General features: G+C 48.6%; 1 long non-coding RNA gene across 1 annotated transcript; it reads left to right on the top strand.

Annotated features, from left to right (window-relative positions):
* Nucleotides 1-2,698: 2,698 nt before the first annotated feature.
* LOC104583504 lies at nucleotides 2,699-5,761 on the top strand. Its single transcript, XR_002965302.1, has 2 exons — nucleotides 2,699-3,065; nucleotides 4,265-5,761. It is a non-coding gene; the product is annotated as an uncharacterized LOC104583504 (long non-coding RNA).
* The last annotated feature ends 10,283 nt before the right edge of the window (nucleotides 5,762-16,044 follow it).

Here is a 16,044-nt window from a genome sequence, read left to right as displayed (position 1 = left end):
AGAAAACAATAATTGTTGACCCAACCGTTGCTCATTTGACATCAGTGTGTGTCATCTCCTTGTCGCTTGGATCAAGTTCTGGACGCTGGCTGCTGCAGACGTGTAGCAATCACAAGCTTCCCTCGCATGTGATGTGCCCTCGATCGGTTCCTAGCCATGGCCCAATGCTCTCAATGTTTGGAGTGCGCCCCCCGTGCCCAAAGGATCGAGGATTTCGCAGGAGGAAAAGAGGCTCGTGGAAATTGGAGTATTCTAGCGGAAAAAAGAAAAGAAATTGGAGTATTCTATCTAGCCTCGTCATGTTGCTCCTCGGCTGAGAAAAAATCGTCAAAACCGCAAGGCGAGAAGGCTCAGGACTGAACGATGTGGCCATCGGATCGTCCTGGTGTGCTTTGGTGGCCGTGGCTCGGCCGAACTGTGTCGGATTCTGGTGGACAGCCGTGGGCTCCATCGCGCGCGTGACAAAGCGCATAATCCACTGCCCCCGCGCCAGCAGCGTGGGCTCCGCTCCCCGCCTCTGTCGGAACAGAGCCGCCCCTGCTTACCTAGCTAGTGCTACTACTACCCTATAGGCGGCTGCCTCTGACCGATGGGGCCCGACAAGAATCCCAGTCGCTGACACGCTAATCCTGGCAAATGAAGGCTGCGGCCGCACGGCGCCTGGGGCAGCATCATGCCGCCCCCGGCGGGGGCCACCCTAGGCTGTTCTTGAAGGTGTACTTCTCATGGTGTCTACTCTAGCCTTGTGTGCTGCTGATCATGTCCATGATTGATTGCTAAGTACTACTAACTCGATCGGCCATGTACATGAATCAGTGAGTGAGCCCAATCTAGCATAATGGCGCTCAAGCTTGTCAGGGAAGCTCTGTATGTGCGTTACTCCTATTGTACATACGAGATTAAGTATCTAATCAGATTCTAGCGTGGAGCGATCGATCTTGAATGTGCCGTACTTCTGCGCTGCTTTGTGCTGAAGTAAAGTAACCATATATCGAATTCAGCAAACATGTGACGAGACCTTTTACAAGACCTAAGACTCGTAAAAAAAATTCTGAACAACTTCTACCGCATGGCAATTGTGACGAATTGTGCCCGCAAAACAATAGTGACGAATTGCAGGCCAATCTCCGGTGTACCGAAACCCAGCCAAACAACCATACATTTTCCAAGTTTGCAAGAATATGACTCCACGATTCTGCAATTTATCCCCTTTTACAAAAGACAACATCCGGCCTTGTGCTAAAATCGCTCGTTTCTTCAACCAATTGGGCACGACGTCATCTATCAATACCAGGTTCCTGGCCGGCTGCTACCATGCACCGCCAAGCAATCAGATTCCATTATCATGGAAAGGTGGCTCCACGTACTGGACTCTAGGGCTATACCTTCCATGTAAGCACACAACGCCTTCTTTCGGGCTCGAGCAGTGGAAAAGTACCCAACAAGAAGAGAAAATAATCTGGGCCAGGTCATTACCCAAAATTATCCCAACATCATCGGCATGAGAAGACTGATGGAATGATCCATTAGAGTTAAGCTTTACCCACCCAAGCGGAGGTGTAACAACCCAAGGTATCAGCACTACCTACAATATTACCACATTGACCCAAATGTCATTAACTATAGGAAAGATTATAAATTTTGACAGAACTTTCTTTGTTTATAGGGACATCTATCTTTTAAATAATAAGTAATGTAACCCAATCTAACCTGATAGCATGGACGCAACTCGTATATTCTTGACCAGACTCTACAACAGAAGATAATAAAACTTGAGCGACCAAGGGCTCATACCAAGCAATTTTGTTGTGAAATAATTACCTACGAATTATGCCTCTATTACAACAGGATGAGATCAAGGCACTACATTAATTACAAGATGTGTGGTGTTCATGTGAAGGTGTGATGTTCCTGCCATGCATGCCGTTACTCGAAGTTCCTGAAAAAACAAATAAAACAACAAGAATGTAAGAATAAGTTAAAACTCAGCAAGTACAATACTTAAATAGAAATCATCATCACATTGTTCACTGGAAGAAACAACAACTTCACTAAAATGAGTAAACATAAATTCAATTATGCAACCGAGATTTAACTTTACGGGACGAGAAGTAACCATCACGTGAACACACTGTTGGCTCGGAATTTACAACATGTTGACATGGACTAACCACCTCCGCGACAGTGCTGCAACACACACGGTAGCTCCATAAGGAGAAGAATTTGACTTCTTAGTGTGCGCCGCTCCATGACAAACTAATGGGCACGTGCCCCACTTAGTGCCCCCTTTTTTGATGGGTTGAAATAAAGAATTGATGAGAATTCGTTACTTTCAATTGTGATTTTTATCACATAAAACGTAAATGTAATGTAATGGAGTGTTAACTAATTAAAATATATACTCCATGATATTTTACCGATCTCTTAATTACAACAAACACTAGTCAAAACCGAGAGTTACAAATTACCATGAGGAAAACTAAAGTTTCCAAAATAACACCGCCGTTAAGGTTTTTCATGCCAAAGTGTGACTCTCCCGGAATGCAAGCCATAACATGTCAGGGCTCATTCGGTTTGGAAGATTTTCAAAGAAAAAACAGAGGATTGGAGATTCAAAGGAAGATGCATTCGGTTTGTAGGAAAGGAGCAAAACAAATCCTTAGAAACACTATTCATTTTCTATGTTTTCGGAGAATACTCAACATCTAGTCCAACCCTATTTTTTCCAAAGGAACAACAGGCCCGACCCATCTCGTTTTCCCCTTCTTCCACCATGGCGGCGCGCCCGGCCGCCGCATCGCCGCGCCGGCGGTGGCTCGTCCCAGCTGCCATCCTCTCTACCCTCTAAATCCCTCCCGCGTCCGACCCCTCCGCCGCTCCCTGCCCCCCGCGGCCACGCCCAACGCGGGCGCCTTCCGCCGCTCCCTGTCCATCGCGACCACGCCCGACGCGGGTGCCCTACGCCGCCCACGAGCCCGTCGCGGCCACGCCCTTCGCCGCTCCCTGGCAAGATCCTCTCCCCGGCTCGCGCGCCGCCTGCCCGCTGGTGTTGTGTTTATATATTGGTACATATATAACCAATGTTCAGTGTTGTGTTAAACCTTCTGGATCAGTTGTAACATTGATCAAATCTGCTGTTTATTGGAATTCGATGCTTGCAAGTTACTTGATCACGGCATGATCCGTGACCACGAGCTATTTTTACTAATATGCAGTGACAGCTACTATACCAGTTTCCTTTTACTGTAACTTGGTTACAACTTAAGGGGAAATTTGCTCATGGACACCGTTATTTTGTGTTGTTTGCTCAGACACACTACTCAATCATGTCTTTGCTGAGTACTATTATCTCTGACATGTGGAACTGCATTGTCAATTGTCAGCCACTCAATGGATTTCTTCCTCCTCTGACACATCTCCAATCACATCATATTTTTGATCTGGAGGACGCAGGCCTCTCAGCACCTCAAAGCTCAAGGAGATGACAGCGAGCATAGCCTGCGACCTACGCCATTGGTGGCGGCTGCTCAAGGTGGACACGTCTTGGCCGGCTTGACGAGCTCGGGAGCTAGCAGCAGCATCTCAGGCAAGCAGCAGTGGCATCTCAGGCGCAGCGCAGTGGCCGGCAAGCAGCAGCTAGCCCGCAGCCCAGCATAGCAAGCAGCAGTGCAGCACTGCTCAGGCAACCAGCAGTCGGCGGCCGTGCTGCACAAGATGGATGGCATCGAGGAGGAAGTAGACTGCCCAGCTTCGTTCAATATGCGTTAGTCATGCGAGATGGATCAGTAGACAACAAACAACAGTCACGCGAGAAAGAAATGGCAGGGTGAGTTCGGGGATATGCCGGAGAAGAAAAAAGTTGATCGAGCGACTCTGCAACTGACAATGAAGATCCACATGTCAGAGTGTGTTGTGGCAAATGGCCACTAAATCATAATGGTACCCAGCAAAGACACGATTGAGGAGTGTGTCTGAGCAAAAGACACAGAATAACGGTGTGCAGGAGCAAATTTTCCCAAAACTTAAAAGTGAAGGAACTGTACGAATGAGAGGAATAAAACATCAATGTCAGAAGTTTTTCTCCCAGTAACCACACAGTATTTTCTTACTGAAACTTGTGCTGGTCGAGGATTTTCAGTTTATCTATATTTCTGTCGTGTAATCTGAAAAGCTTCTTTTTGAATAATCTTAACATTTTATTCGTCTGGTGAGAGTTTTGGTTTCTGTGAGACTGTCAGGTGACCAGTTACTATTTTGCTAACAGGATGATGAGCAGAATGGAAATCATGATGAAGCAATGGGTAATCTAGTTCAAGAGCCTCTTAAGAAGGGACCCGATAAAAGGGAACTAGAGCAAGACGACGGTAAGGGCGAACGCACTGACGGCAAAAGCATTGGAAGTGGTCGGTAAATATCCAACACCTGTTGCAAAAGTCGATTTTGGAATGGTTGATGGAATTTGTATTTGACCAAGCACATTCAATTAGAATATTCTCACATTGTTGTAGTATTAAGTTTAATTTCTCAAACTCACCTGACTGCATTCGGCAGCAGGCTAAGTATTGAAATTGTGATTGTGCATACATATTTTTTTTGTAATTAACACATTAAGATTGTCATAGATTTGCTTGAGTATGAGAAGCGGACAACTTGAAGTAGTTGAGCGGAGTAGCTAGGAGCTGACTGCGGTGAAGATGCCAAAGCTGGATGAGCAGGGCATGCGGCTCATATTGGTATTGCAATTTCTCCCCAAGATGTATCATAGTATTCATATCATGAGGAAATTCTCTATCCTATATTCTGGGGCCGACCCTTAGGTAATTTAGTGAAATTAATGTTACCCACTTCTGATACAGAAATTAATATACCCAAGCATCATTATAATATGAGTTTTTCATTAATTTCTGAACTATTATGCAGCAAGTACAAGCACCACTTACACTTATGGATTTTATTATCTTTAATCTGTGATATTGCAGGATGGTACCAGCAAATACCTCAATTTTCTTATTATTTATTTGATTGAGTTTTAGAATTCCCCAAATTTTATAGGATACTAGGAGTGATACTAGCCAAGTAGCCATAAATTTCCACATACAATGCCCTAACTTCTGTCCAAATTCTGTAGATTATATCATGAATTTTGGAGTAACGAGACTCTTGGTCGCATAACCAGTAACCTATGTCTCCTTCTTGAAAGTGTTGTTTTATAAATATGCATTGCATTTTATTAAGTTTTAGTATATGAGTGACATAAAACTACTTAAACAAAGATGGCGTTGCTGCTGCTGCATTATGACCTTGCTCTTGTTCTTTGTGTAGAAGCCAATCAAGTTTTTCTCTGTTCTTGCTATACTTGCTTCATCACAAGCTAATTTTAATTTTGTACAATTAAATGTTGCTCCTGTTCTAACGGTATGGAAGTTTTGATCCAAGTGTTGTTGCATGGGTGAGAATGATCCAAACTAGAAGATGGTGATCAAGTGGTGGAGAAAACTGTAGCTTTTGCTCGCCACCAAAAGAAGCTAAGTTGCAAAGTGGAGGAGATTTTTGTTATTTAGTTCTTTGAAGAACTGTGTAGTGTTTGAATGAATGCAATTTATTTGAGTGTGAAGTAGGTTAGTCAAAATCTGATTCACTAATCGTGTAATGTTTGAATGAATGTAATTTACACCATGGAATGTTCTCTTTTTTGTCCTTTTCATTAGTTGTTACTAGATCATGTGATTTTACTATACATGTTGGGGTATTTCTCTTGTTATTTCAAATCCTGTGTTCTCGGTAAAAATTTATTGCACCAGAACATTGCTGCAGTGCAAGTGATCGCCTGACATAACCGACACAGCCACAACCACAAAGGCGCACATGAACCCAGTCCTTATTTTGGTTTCGATGTTGTTTCTCAAACCATTTTGGTACATTCGGTTTGGTCTGGTGTGGTTGGAGATGAAATGTGGCTTGGTCTGCCTTGGATTAGGAAGACTCGTGTTTGGTCTCCTGGATTGGTTTGGATATGGTCTGGTTTTCCGCCTATTAGCACCAGGCCTAAGTCGGACTCGGTCAAACGGACGGAGCGCTTATTGATCAATGCCTACCTCCTCCGTCTCATATCAGGTGACGCAAATTTATCCAAATATGAATGTATTGATGTCTCCAAAACATTTAGATACATGTAATATAAATTTATACGAGACGAAAGAAGTACTCTCTCTTCAGCCCACCCAATTGACTATTTGACATGTACGCTAGTAATTCGAGGTGGTACGGCCCGGGCATGTCATGGGTGAATTGCGGCAGCCTACTTGAGCACCGCCTCCGCCTCTGTAGCGGTTCAACGGGAGTACTGCTGGGAGTAATTAAATAAGCGTATGGATGGTGCCATCATTTCCGGTCTTATTGTCCGGGCACAGTGAACCCTACCGTAAAACCACGTCGAGGGCGCACACTCCCCGCGAAGGCGTGCAGCTGTCGGAACGGAAGCGCTCCCCTCGACCCCTCCCCTCCCTGGGCGATCGATGCATCATCATCATCATCGCCGCCATCATGTCGTCCTCGCGCCGAGGCAAGCCAACAACACAGCAGCGATCTTCCGTGTGATTGGGCCGGTGTGCGCCCCGCCTCGCTCATGCGGATATACTAGTACTACTGCTTGCTGCAGCAAGTATAGGAATATTGTACTCATGGTCGCATACGGCGCCACTATTGCTTACCACTAGGCCATCCATCCACGCACCCGGCCGGTCTTCCATTCGATTTGATGCTCGCACGCAGCGCAGCAGGCAGGCTATTATGCCGCGCGCGGTCGCGAGCCCACGCCCGGGAATTCATGCACGCACGCAACAACGTGCATGATCGATCGCGCGTGTGTCATTGGGATCCTATGGGGAGGGACGCGCCAGCGAGTGACCGCTCCGATACGGCTCTTCTCTCGTCTCGTCTGCGCGCGTAGTAGCCCGTGCGCTGCTGGGGGCTGGGTTGGGTTGGGTTGGGTTGGGTGCGCGCGCCGTGAGGGGCTAATCGAGTGCTGGCGCCTGGCGGGGCGTAGAGGCATGATGACGCCCGATCCGGCACGGTTTCCGTCCGGTGGCGATAGTATCTTCGTTGGACGCCACGAAATGCGCCGAATCATCATCCTGCACGCCGACCCGACCCATCCAACAACAGCAGACTACGGGCGTACGTGCATCCATCCATCGATATACGCATGCAATGTAGTAGCTAGGCGCGCGCGCACGGCACCGCGTTGGATTCGCTCTCTTCCCATCGGCACACACGTTACTCGATCGAACCTCGGCCTCGTTTTTAAATTCGAAAACAAGGCCGGGACCGAAAAGTTTCGTACTGCTAGCTAGCTAGCTACTCCTGGGGTGTTACACGTTGGGGTTCCCGAAGATCATAATGGGAGTTTGGAAACAATGCACGGATGCCCCAATGCATCATGGCCTCTGTTGACCGACCGGGTGCGCGGCTCGTGGCCACGCCATGCATGGATCTTGGTCTCAGGATCTTTTATACTCCTAGCCCGCTTTCCTCGCTTGCCCCTAGACAGAAGAAACCAAAGTTTAAAGACGGGTATGATGGATCTCGGATTGTTCTCTCTTCTCTCTCTCCTTTCGATCAAACTCACTGGTACAAAACGATCTATATGCAACGGCACATCAGTAACGGGTCCGGCGCCACCGTTACTGATGAACAGAGCGGGGTCTGCTCGTCCCCGCCCAGCCATACATCAGTGGCGGTCGTGCGAGGCGACCGCCACTGATGAACCATCATACCTCGCGAGATACATCAGTGGCTGTCGGTTAAGAGACGACCGTCACTGATGAACCACGCATCAGTAACGGTCGCCCTAACGCGACCCTTACTGATGTACCCACTATTATCAGTAACGGTCGCCCAATTCCTGACCGTCACTGATGATCGTCGCGGTTTAAATACGAAGAACAGAACCGCAGCTGGTCGCGCTGCGCGTCGTAACGGACCAGCTGCGGCCCCTCCTTCTCCGGCGACGGCGAAGCGCTGCCCGACGGCGCCATGGCCGCCGGCAAGCCCCCCAGGTAGCCCCTCCTCTCTCCCCCTTCCATCTCCCGCCCCCCTGCGCCGGCCGGCCGCCGGCCGTTTCCATGCCGCTGTTTCCATTTTTGGAGCTCCGGCGGCCGGCGAGCTCTGATTCTCGACCCCGCAGCTTCCCTCTACTTCCCGATCTATCTCTCCCGCCCGATCTATCTCATCGGCCTCCAATTTCTCTCCGAAATTCCCCAATTTCAAATTTTTGAGCTTCGGCCGCCGGCCAAAATGCGGCCTCCTCGTTGTCGCTCGGAGCATCCCTCTCCCTTGTGAGCTCTCTCTCCCTTCCGATCTTTCTCGCCAGCCTCCAATTTCTCTCCGAATGTCTCTAATTTCAAATTTTTAGTTAGCTCCGGTTGATTAGGCTAACTATTTTGCTTTGTTTGTTTTCTTGTGTATTGTGTTGTACATCGAAGGACCATTCTTGGATGTACGCCAAGGAAAGAATCAATGCTCGATGGATAACCGAACGGACTGTCTTTTTTCGAGTCGCGAAAGGTGATATGGAACGAAAAGGACTTGTGATGATGCGTTGTTCATAAAACCTGAAGATGTTCAGATGCACGTGCTGGCATCGGGTTTTGTGGAAGGTTATTCTCGCTGGACTTGTCACGGGAGGATGCGGTTGATGTCGGTAGCGGTAGCGAAGATGATGATGTCTTGCAGTATGATCTAGCGAATGATTCCGAAGAACAAACAAGGGTTGATGAGGAGGTTAATGTGGAAGGTGAAGGAGCTCCACGTGGCAGGATTGCCGAAATGCTGGATGATCTGTACCTACAGGACCAGCTGGAGGACCCCGAAGATGAGGCAGAGTCTGCTCAGTTCAAAAAATTGTTAGAGGACACAAACACACCTTTGTATGATGGAGCTGACGAAGAAAACAACGTGCTCGAAGTGGTACTCGAACTTTTGAGGCTGAAGGCAGCATCATGCTGGTCAGACAAGGGCTTCACGAACTTGTTGAGTTACCTTGCTTCGGTTTTTCCAGACTCAAACAAGTTGCCCAAGAGCACATACGAGGCGAAGAAGATTATATGCCCGCTTGGATTAGATTGCGTGAAACATCATTCATGTCCAAACGATTGCATGGTATACATTGGAGGGTACGAGAACCATGAGAGCTGCCACATATGCGGTGCATCGAGATACAAGAAGAAAAACGCCAGAGCTGGCGAAGACAATGGGGAAGAAGTGATGAAGGGCAGGCCGACAAAGACTCTTTGGTATCTTACGGCAGGTGGCCGAGTTGAGCCTTGGACGCAGAATGTTAAGGACGCGAGGTATCTCGTCCATCACGATCCGGCGCAGGCTGCATTCGATCCTGACGGGCATTACCGTGTGGAGGAAGCTGGGGTCCTAAGACACCCTGCCGATGGGACTCGGTGGAAAAACTTCGATACGACATTTTCTGATTTCAGGGCAGAGCCCAGAAACCTGAGGCTCGGTCTCAGCACTGGCGGGATAAATCCTTTCGAAAACATGAACAACAAGCACAACACATGGCTAGTGATCTTGTTTGTCTACAACCTTCCTCCATGGTTAATCATGAAGAGAAAGTACATCCACATGTGCATGCTCATACAGGGTCCAAAGCAACCGGGAGCTGACCTAAATGTGTATCTGCAACTAGTGAAGGATGAGCTGAAGCAGCTTTGAAACCCTGGCAGAGTGGTTTGGGACGCAAACAGGAGGGGGTACTTCACGATGAGAGCAGCGCTTCTGACCTGCGTGCATGACTACCCCGCGAATGAAAATACTTCATGCCAGGTGACACATGGCTACAAGGCATGTACAAAGTGCGGGGAAAACACGACATCGGAGAAGTTGCCCGTTTCATCCAAAATTGTTTACATGGGCCACCGAAAGTGGTTGGATGCTAAAGACCCTTGGAGAGATGATAAGGAAAGGTTCAATGGGAAGACGGAGCACAGGACAACGCCGAAGGAGAAGTCTGGTATGCAAATTCTCGAAATTGTGAACGATCTTGAAGTTGTCCCTGGAAAGATTGCTGCGAAGAAATATAAGGAACCTGAAGGCGTCGTGTGGAAAAGGAGGTCCGTATTCTGTGACCTGGAGTACTGGGCACATTTAGAATGCCGCCACAGCATAGATGTCATGCACATGGAGAAAAATGTATGCGACAGCGTGCTGGGGTTGCTGATGAACATTTCAGAGAAGATGAAAGATGGACCCAATGCATGGAAGGACCTGGAACTCATGTCTATCAGAAAAGAGTTGTGGGGCAAAGATCAAATGTCGGCAGCCGACATGAATGGTTTCGTGACGGTGACCACGCGGTGTCGTCTTGCATGTTACAACCGGTACAAAAACGAGTTGCATAGGATGTGCCAGTGCCTGCAGGGCATTAAAGTCCCATCGAACTACTCGTCGAGCATCAAGCATCTAGTTGACATGAAGAGTCACAAGCTATCTGGCATGAAGTCTCACGAGAACCATGTCATACTCACTCAGTTACTTCCGGTTGCAATCAGAGGTATCATAGAGCCGCACGTAAGGGAGACAATCATGAAGCTTTCTGACTTCTTTGACAGCATCTCGCAGACTTCTTTGACAGCATCTCGCAGATCTCACCGTTAGACAATGTCAGATACTGAAGGATAGTATGATATAGATTCTGTGCGAGCTCGAGATGTTCTTCCCTCCATCAATCTTCGATATCATGGTCCATCTAATGATCCATATATGCGATGAGATCTTGTCCCTAGGGCCCTCGTTACTGCATAACATGTATGGCCCTGAACGATACAACGGGGTTCTGAAGCGCTACTTTCGTAACAGATCGCGTCCGGAAGGTAGCATCGTGGAAGGTTTTAGGGTAGAAGAGTGCATCTAGTTCTGCACGGATTGGTTGGCCGATCAGAAATCAATAGGTGTTCCCGAATCACGACACAAGGGCAAGCTCAATGACGAAGGTGGCCTTGGACATACATACCTTAATGTCTATGTAAGAGGAAGCTGACTTTGAAAGAGCACATTTGGTTGTGTTGCAACTGTCGATTGTTGCCGGCCTTATCAGGAAATGCACATGGAACAACTGCGAAATGAAAACCCTAAACTAGGAGAAGTCTGGATCCACCGGGAGCACAATAAAACATTCGCAGCGTGGCTGAAGAATTATTGGTACGGCAGGGAGACGACCAATGTATCAGAAGAGACGGTTGCATGTTTGTCATGAGAACCTGCTTACCACGTCTCTACTTGGCAATCATATGCGATCAACGGCTATAACTTCTACATTGCGTCTCAGGACCGTAAAAGCACGTATCAAAATAGTGGTGTAGTCATGACTTCTGAGACCGCGACCGACGACAACAGCAAAACCAAAGCGTTCTTCGGTGCTATCGAGGAGATCTGGGAATTGGAATACTCGATCACAAAGATCCCAATGTTCCGTGTAGGATGGACCAAAGGTGACAAAGAAGAAAGTCACAGGTTCATGACGATGGTGCTACCTCCTGAGATCCCTCATGAACAAGTTGATGTGAGAAAAATCCTGGCAAGAGAGGAACCATGGGTCTTTGCTAAACAATGCAAGAAGGTATTCTACATAGACGACCCAGCAAATAAAGGCCGCGCCGTAGTAATAAGAGGGAAAAGAAGCATTGTTGGAGTGGACGGAGTTACTTCACAAGAAGACTACGAAGGTTTCCATGATCCGACGACCGCCGCAGATGACGAAGAAGCGGAACGCACGATATTAACGAGGAAAAGGAGAGGGAAAAGAAGAAGTGATGGAAGCGAGAGCGAGAAAATACCACAAAAACCCTACCTCAGAAGCAGTTCTGTGAGGAGTCAAGTTATGACTTACCAAAGGAGAAGCACTAGTAGTCACATTGTAATGTACTCGTACTGAATCTTAATGCAAACTTTGTACTAAGTGAAATTATGTGTGATCCATGTACTTTTGTGTATGCATGTGATGAATTTTTTGAATTTAATTTAGCACAGATTACTAGTGGATTCCATGATGTGGTGTACAAATACGACACAAGACATGATATGGTGTACAAATATTAGACGAATGCATGAATTTTTTCATCAAAGTTGAAATACTAGTAAGTATAATCATCAGTAACGGTCGCACGCACAGCAGCGTGACCGTTACTGATGAGTGATTGGGCATTGCTCACAAGAGCTTATCAGTGGCGGTCGCATCCTAGCGCGACCATTACTGATGAGTATAGGCACATCAGTAACGGTCGGCTCCCTTACCCGCTCGTGAGCCGACCGTTACTGATGTACGTAGGGTATATAAGAGAAGACGCCAAAACGGTCGGGTCTCATTCTCGCCTGCGCGTCCTCCCCTAACCGAGAGACCAGCAGTGGGCGCCCCGCTAACCCTACGAAGCTCTGCCCAATTTTCGCGCCGCCGCCGCCGTCGACCCCGCGCGCTGCCCCGAGCCCGCCACCGCCGGCCTCGTCCTCGCCTCCTTCCTCCTCCGCCCCGAGCCCGCGCCGGATTCCGCGCCGTCTTCCTCCTCCACCCTGAGCCCTTGCCTCCCCGTCCTCGACCGGAGCCCGCCGCCGACGGCCTCGTCGTCCTCGCCCGGAGCAGCCGTCGACCTCGCCCGCGACCTCCTTGCTGTCTTCCTCCTCCGCCCCGAGCCGTCTTCCTCCGCCGCCCCCGAGCCCGCACCACCGAGCCGTCTTCCTCTTCCCCGCCGTCGACCCCACGCCACCGAGCCGTCTTCCTCGACCCACAAGGTGCGCGCTCCCTCTGCCTCCCTCTCACTGTTAGGGTTAGGGTTCACTGTTAGGGTTAGGTTGAATTTTAGGGTTCGGGTTCACTGTTAGGGTTAGGGTTAGTGTTAGGGTTCACTGTTAGGGTTAGGAATTGCTGCTTCTGCCCCTGTTTACAAGTGTTAGGGTTCACTGAAATTACAAATGTTGTATGATGTGCTCCTGTGCTCCTAATCCTTGTATGATGTGCTCCTTGTTGATTTGAATTAAAGAGCATGATTTATACATGTTTAAGATTTTAGCTATATGTAGCTCTACATAATTTATACGCTGCAATATACATGTTTGCGTGATGCAGTTCATAAATTTAGCTCTACATAATTTCAGAAAGAGTATGATTTATACATGTTTATGATTTTAGCTATATATATAGCTCTACATAATTTAGATGCTGCAATATACATGTTTGCGTGATACAGTTCATAAATTTAGCTCAACATAATTTCAGAAAGAGCATGATTTTAGCCATATACATGCTGTTTACTTATGATTTTAGCTATATACACCAAGTGTTTCATTTATGTGAATTGTGGGCCCGACCATCATGTCGGGTCATTGGAGAAGGGGCCGGCCATCGTGCCGAGGGGGTACATATGCGGGTGGGGTTTTTATGCAGGTTTCGAGCTCCTAGTAGAGAAAAATTGCTAGTTTTTTAGTATAGGTCATGCTGAAATTTTCGGCCGATATATATTTGATGGTTTTGATGGCATAGGTACAAAATGGGCAAGAGTAGCTAGAAATCAGTTCTTGATCGGGAAGAGGTAGATCGTGTCGATGAAGAGTCTTCATCGGGAGAGCAAATTGCCAGCTTTGGCTCAGGTAGCTCTCGTTCAGAAGAGCGCGACAACGAGCAACGGGTGGAAGAGAGTAACCCGCAGCCTTCTGAAACTCCCGCTAAGAAGCCAAGGAAGAAGACGCCGAGGGGGAGCCACAACTTGAAGGAGTTCTGTTACGTGGTCACCCGGCACTCTGAGAGAGGCCGCCCGGAGTTGCCTAACAGGGCACAAAAGGCCTTCGCAACGACCTGTGGAGCCGTTGCACGTAAGTATTGCAAGATCACCGACGAGTGGAGTGACATCTCCGAAGTCGTTAGAAACACCTGCATCGCGGACGTTGCGAGGTTCCAAGTCACTGACGAGTGGCGCGAACGATTCCTAGCGGCCGTCAACATAGCAGTGCGCAATGACTTGCTAATTGGAAAACCACCGCTAGAAAGTGGATGGACAAACCCTACGAGATCATCAAGAAGAAATGGCCGTCGGTAATTGATGAGGCCGAATGGAAAAAATTCAAGAAGAAATCGTCTGACCCTGCCTTCATTGCGAAGAGTGAACGTATGAGGGCGTTGCGCGCGAGGAAGTCCTTTAACCACAGGCTAGGGAGTGCAGGGAAAGAGGGGGAGAAGAAGGTCTGGCACAAGTAGGACCGAATTCTCGAGGCGGCAGGCAGGGTGTCTCCGGTGCATGACATGCTGGAGGACCAACGTGCTAGAGAATATGCACGTCAGCACATGACACCCGAGGAGTGGGCGGGCATTGAGCCAATGCAGCCGCCTGTTAAAATTTTTACGGTAAGGGTTCACGTGCATTTATTTGTTTTCGGCGTTAATTATGACACTCCTGATCCATATAGACTCACGTCCTGTCTTATATGATAACAGGAAAATGCCCACAAATGGGAGGAGAGCAAGAGGTCAGAAACCTCCGACAACTCCGTGTAGAGCAAGAGGTGGGAGTCGGCTGTGACCGCCGGCTTGCAAAAGGCGGAGCACACGGGTCGTGTTCTAGGGGAAGGCGAAGGGGCCTGCTGTGATGATTATTTCCTGCCTGCTCCGAAGCGAAGCAGGGTTCAGAAAAAGCTCCCCGCTTCTGCTGAAATAATAGAACAAGCTAAGGCGGAGGCGGAGAGCAGTCATCTATCGTGTCTCAAGAGGTTTCGCGAGAATATGCAGTGCAAGCCGTCCATCATTTGGTGTCGGCATTGGCCAAAGACCCCCCCGCCCTTGACGCCATACTCGGGGGAGGAGTGGAAAGTTTGAGGAACCTCCTTCCTCCTCTTCCTCCTCTTCCCCCGCGAAAGAGCACCCCACTGAAGAGCAGCGCCGCCTTCGACACACGTATGGACGACGAAGACACCTACACCCCAGGTTACAGCCTGGCTCCTAGCATGGACAACCCCCCTGCTAGCCAACCGGACCCAAGCGAGGGCATCCGAGATAACGATCCGGGTCCGAGCGATAACATCCTTGTAAGCATACTTTTCAAACTCTTTTTCACTCCTTATCTTCATGAATAAAGTCTTACACACACATGCCTTCTTCTTGTTACGCCCAGGCACTGATGAAGTGTCGTATCTTCGTTGACAAGCCTGGAAAGCCTGTAGGCGCCATTGGCCGTCTGATGCCTAGACAATCACCGCCACTGGTGCACGGCATTCTTATGAATGACGCACAAGTGAGTGTGATGGTGGACTCCGTCGTCGAGGAGCATTGGGATTATGCTATCCCGCTACCACCGAAGGAAGGCGTGGATATCTTAGGCGGTTGTCCAAACTACCGCATTATCGCTCTACAACCAGCGCCGGCCCTCTATGACTCCATCTCCCTCCGCCCACAAAGGTACTTCTCATTCGCCGCTCGGCCTTTCCTCTAGGATACTTCCTCCTGTCGATGCCGGCGGAGATGAAGAGCGGACAATGTGGATGCCTGCACAGCTCAAAGATAGCCAGACCACAGGGTCGGCATAGGCTGGAAGCGTCCTTCCTGCCTTCTCTCTCTTGGGTGCCGCTGAGTCCATGGGTGGCCACAAGATCGATGAGAAGTACAAGGCAGAGGAGCAGAAGGCATGGGACAATAAGAGGAGGCATAAAAAGAGGGGGCGCGGCGGCAAGACCATCAAGGAGTTCTCCAATGTCACTCAAGATGAGATGCACTATGTGCCTGACATAACTGGAGTCTGGGAGGACAATAGGCCTGACATTCTCATAAAGAACCCCCGTCAAGGCCAGAGATTCGAAGACGGATCCTATTTCGTGGCTAGAGAGTTTGACCGGGTACTTATTTACTATCCTGGAAGACCGATGGTCACCGAAGATTCCCTCCGTGCCGTGTCCAAAGAGATGCCAGAGCTTCATCAGTTCTACATGCAAGCATCAGCTGGTTCTCAACAGCATGCCCAACAGATCAATGTTCGAATCCCAAAAGACTATGGCTTC

Source organism: Brachypodium distachyon, chromosome 3 (genome assembly GCF_000005505.3).
Source record: "Brachypodium distachyon strain Bd21 chromosome 3, Brachypodium_distachyon_v3.0, whole genome shotgun sequence".
NCBI classification, from domain to species: domain Eukaryota; kingdom Viridiplantae; phylum Streptophyta; class Magnoliopsida; order Poales; family Poaceae; genus Brachypodium; species Brachypodium distachyon.
The sequence above is the reverse complement of the archived record's forward strand: the minus strand, read 5'-3'. Positions and strand labels throughout refer to the sequence as shown.